The sequence below is a fragment of the Athene cunicularia genome (genome assembly GCF_003259725.1).
Source record: "Athene cunicularia isolate RWA chromosome 3 unlocalized genomic scaffold, athCun1 chr3_part1, whole genome shotgun sequence".
NCBI lineage: Eukaryota > Metazoa > Chordata > Aves > Strigiformes > Strigidae > Athene > Athene cunicularia.
The window spans coordinates 65,230,553-65,236,058 of record NW_020799097.1 but is presented as its reverse complement, the minus strand read 5'-3'; positions in this window follow the sequence as shown (position 1 = coordinate 65,236,058).

Below are 5,506 nucleotides of genomic sequence, written 5' to 3'. Positions count from 1 at the left end.
CCCCCCCCCCCCCAAGTGATGCCTTTTGGTAAGATTTGGACCCTCAGCTACACTGAGTGGTTTCCCAGGAATTAAGTGTGTGATTAAGTGTGTGTGATTAAAATTGTGGGGGTTTTGTGTGTAGTGCTATATAGCCAACCTGCAGTTTGTGCATTTATCATAGGCAACAATCTCAAAGAATCTGTTGCATAAGAATAAACTGCACTATTCGTGAATCTGACTGCTTCTCTTGAATGTAGCTGGACCTACAGCATACGGGCGATTTGTGCATCTGGTGTCAGGCCTATAGTTAAGGCCATAATTGGTGTACCTATTAAGAGATATGTCCAGCCGTCCCTAGCCTCTCTAATCTTTGAGGACCACCTAGAATGCAAGGAGATTCATCTCTTACCAAATGAATTCATTACCTTAAATGCAACAGTTTGTAATACCAGTTTTATCACTTTTAACAAAAGTGCATTTCCCTATAACTCTAGCATCCCTTTGTAAACATCATCATCACATTTTCCCTCTTCCACTCTTCTCCTGCTTTGATCTTGAAGTCACATTGCAACATGCATTGTACTGAAAAAGTAATTATCCATTAGATATTCAGCAGTCCAATCATGCAACCCACAAGTCAGAGCCACAGGAACAGAGCAGGCTTTGAGACAATAGGGTGACAGGAATGTCTCTAAGAAGCAGGGCAGAAATAAGTATATGCAGATTTTTGCAGCAAGATCCTGATCAAGGTGGCAAGATCTGAGAGAGACACCAATGGGTGCTGCAAATATCAAGGTGAAGGGTTCAATGCGAAAATATAGTTAAGAGTAGCTATGTTAGAAAGATCAAATGCTTACCATATCCCAAATAAAAGGTTACAGTTGCTTAAATGAGAATATGAGAAAGTTTTCTTTGGGAGTACTAACAGTAATGCCAAAACAAACCTGTAGGATAGGCGTCTTTCTATCTTCATAAAATATTTATTATATATTTTAACTAGCTAGCTTGCAGTCATTTCTCAGTTTCATCCAAATATTACCAAATGACAAGATATTTAATAGCTAAGTAAAGAAGAAATAGGTGTGGATAAGGAAGAATAAAGTCAACCTACAAAAAGCAGTGGTAGTCTCAGGACTTTGAACAGAGGGTGAGACCACTGTTGGCACAATGGACTCCTGTTTTGCTGATTAAGGATACCAGTTAAACTCGGACACCGGAGTGAAAAGAGAGGTGTATTTTACTGGTGATAACCAAATAATGTAACAGTGTAATACAGAAAACATGCAGCAAGAGAAAGCAGAATAGTGCACTTAAAGCAACAAACAGGAAAATACAGGGTAATGCATCACATCATTACTACACAGGAGGGAGAACAGTGATTAAGAGAAATACATCACCACTTGCATACGTTACCATCACCCAGACCCGCAGTGGCTGGGCAGCCCCGGTCACAGAGAGGGTTTGGAGAGCCAGTGGGAAATCCTACGCGGTGCGTCCACCCAAAGTCGCTTTGAGCGTGTCCAGCCTTATATCCCAGAGATCGACAGGCCAGAATAGCTGGCACCTTTGTTTTGAGCGGAAAATTTCCGTTTTCATTCTCCTGTTGGATTTCACCCACAGCCTGGTCAGGGCTCAGGGGGGAAACCAAGGGAGTTTCTGACAAGGCCAGATACCTGGGTTCTCAGCCTTGAGCAAGGGTAAACAAGGCAAGTTGGATACATTCTCTTCTCACTACTGATTATATTCTAGGCTGCATCCTTCACTAGCGAGCTTACATACTTTGTTAATGATTACATACTAAGTTAGCAGCTTCGGCTTGGGGCCTGTTGTTCAGGCCTCAGTATTTCAATGCTTTAGCACTTTTTACATCAGGATAGGTGGTTTGTTATAACTTAGTACAATACCTACTAGCACAATGGTTTTCAGTTAGAAAATATACCGGATTCATCTATAGGTCAACTCTGCCTTGGGCAGGTTGTCCAAGCCTTAGCACTTCAACTCCATGGACAGCTACTTGAAGGGTGCCGAGCAATTACCTAATACTAGTATTCTGAATGCTCAGAATGAAGAGAAACATTCAAACCACTGCCTTTACACCTTTCTGAGTCCACAGGTTTGGAAACATTTATTCCTATTCCTTGGAAGAGGAAAGGTAGTTTTTCAGGTGTTGAAATAAATGAGGCTAAGCATATTTTTGAGCAGTCTGCTTTCCAGATGAAACTTTATTTTAGGTTACACCCTATTTTTTTATTTTAATTTTTAAAATTGTATTGTAGGGAATTGTTAAAATGAGGATTAATGTTTCTGGTGCTAGGAGGAGTTTATCTGTAAGTGCCTTAAAAGTGTTTATTACATTGAAACTCTATCTTACACCAACAAAAGCACAGTTCAGATCAACTCACTTTGATTTGCAAAGAAATCAGAACTACCTTCAGAATAAAAGGGGCTGCTCAGTCACTGAGACATGACTATACAAGCTGTTTACCACTTGAAAGAAATCCACTGATCAAAACTTTGTAGATTCTTCAGAGATAAAGAGCTTGCTGCTAGCTTTCATTTTTTATATTTCAGTTTATTATAGTTCGGTTTATGCAGCTATACTACAAAATAATGTTATCATTAACACTGCATTACTTCACTCAAAAGAATGACACAGTCCAATGTACAGTATTAAGGGTGAATAACTTTCTTCAAGTACATCTGCTCAAACAACCCTAATTAGAAAGCAACAGATTATAAATCTTTATTTAGGCTGAGGGAGTTTTGTGAGCCCAGAGCAATAAAGAAGGAGCACTAGGTTAAAAATGCTTAGTAGGACTAAGAATGTGATAATTGTGAGTCAGTTTTCCCAACACTGGGTTTTGCAAATCTGGTTTGGAAATGAGAAGACATTTCAAATGGCTGCCTATCCTACAAGACTGTCCTTTCACAGGGCCTTGATTCTCTGTGGCTGTGTTTCTACTCTCCTCTTCTCCTGCAGGTTTCCTCTCACCATTCTATAGAAGAGTGTTGCATGCACAACCTGTCAACTCAAGGCTGAGGATGATCACCAATTCATCTGAGATGCCTGCTGGATTTCAGTTACTGCTGTTTAATACTCAACAAATAGAATATTAATCTTTATGCAGCATATCTTTAGGATCAATCAAATAGGATGCTGGGGATTAGAAGAGAGAAATTGCAGTCTCAGATGACAGTTGTTATCCATCTACTCTGGTAACCTGTCACTGACCAGATGTTTCAGAGGAACGAGGGAGAGAGAGACCCTATGGTACATGCACACTCTAAGGCAGTCAAAATCAGACCAAGAGAGTTTAAAATAATCTTTCTGTGAAGCTATAAAACCCGTATCACCTTCTTAAACCACCAAAATTCAGGATTTCCCTTCCCTCTTATTGCACAAAAAGGAGAAATGGGAGATGTAACTGCTTTAACTTAACTTGTCTTCCAATTTTCACCAGTTTCTAACAAATAAGAGTCATTATTTAAAACTGCTTACTTCAAATTATGTTTTAAAGTGTTCTGTCTCCCTTTAGCAATTATAGATACTTGAAAAATATTGAGGCTCGTTGTAACGGTTTAGATCAAATGAGAAAATTGCACTGATAGCACTATATGATTTAGAGATAGGAAGTTCAAACTCAGTGGGAGGTGTCTTTCAATTCAAAATGCTCTTTCTCTCAATAGCAAAAGAATGAATAAATATTTGATGGATAATTATATTTATCACCCTAAAAATATTGTTTTGTTCAAGAAGCAAAACAAAATATGCAGAATTACATCAAATTTGTATGAAACTGCCTCTGCTGTAGATCTTACATGCTGCTAGAGAAGTGTTTTGTTTTCATTTCCTTATGCTCATGTTCAAGTTTATTAATAACATCTTGAGATTTATTAGATGTCTCACCAATAAAAATATAATTATTAAATTTAACATATACTATAAATCTTAATAGTATTTAGATTTTATTCTTAAGTGTGAATAAGTGGGTTATAATGAAAATAAAATATTAATTTAACATATAATAAGTCTGATAAATGCATTTAATTTACATATAGTGTACACATTAGTTAATACACTTTAATAAAGGTGGAAAGAGAGCAACGCTGCTACTTCCTTATTATGTGGCACTTGTGGTTTTGTAACAAAATGATCATGTAACAAAAGTCAGCCAAAACCAGTCATGGGTCAGGCAGTGTACATGTCTCGGATCTTAAGTCATTCAGTCTTCAAGATCTCAGACCCCAGGTGGTTCTATGGTTGAATTCTCACAGCAAGCTTTTGTAGCAATATCAAATCTTTATTTCTTAAAGCCACAGCTCCCATACCACATAAGCACATAATGTTTCTGGTGAAGTAAAGGCATCTGTAAATGTTCATGGAATTAAGATATGGTCAAGGAACCATGGGGCCAAAATAGTTGATCAATATAGATTAATACTGAAAACTCATGATAAACAAGGTCAACTCACACAATTTGAATATTTAGCGTATGGCTATGTTCTTTCCTGTTATATAGAGAAAGATACACTGATTCTGATTATATTTCTAGGTGGTCCAGTATCTTATCTTCTCTAATAATAATAATAAAAAACCAATAACAATAAAATTAAGACTGTGAGAGCAAGTGAGAAAAATAAATATTTGTCTTATCACATAATGTCTGGACATTTGTTCTGAATGTCTTTCATAGATGTTTTGCTGTCCATTTCTTTGTTTTATTAAATGATTTGTCCAGTCGCATTTGAACCACTGTAAAACTTCAGCATTCACAACATCCTGTGGCAAGGAGCTCCACTGTCTCAATATGTGTTACAGGTAATAGTATACCTTTTTGCTTTTTCTGAACCATGTAGCCTTCTAGTTGTGTCTGGTGGCCCTCTGTTCTCTATAGAGAGAGAAGAAAAGAGTCCTTCCATGTTCATGTTCTGCATACTATTAATGATTTTACATGGGTTTCAGTAACATCCCTCTACAAGTCTCTTGTCTTCAGTAAGAGTCCTAGGCTATATGACAGAATCACAGAATCATAGGATCATCTAGGTTGGAAAGGACCTTGAAGATCATCCAGTCGAACTGTTAACCTAGCACTGACATTTCCCAACTACACCATATCCCTCAGCGCTATGTCAACTGGACTCTTAAACACCTCCAGGGATGGGGACTCCACCACCTCCCTGGGCAGCCCATTCCAATGCCTAACAACCCCTTCTGGAAAGAAATGCTTCCTAATATCCACTCTAAACCTTTCCTGGTGCAACTGGAGGCCATTCCATCTTGTCTTATGGTTTGTTACTTGGTTAAAGAGACTCATCCCCAGCTCTCTGCAACCTCCTTTCAGGTAGCTATAGAGGGAGATGAGGTCTCCCCTCATCCTCCTCCAGACTAAATAACCCCAGTTCCCTCAGCCACTCCTCATACGACATGTGCTCCAAACCCTTCACCAGCTTCGTTGCCCTTCTCTGGACACGCTCGAGTCATTCAATGTCCTTTTTGTAGTGAGGGGCCCAAAACTGAACACAG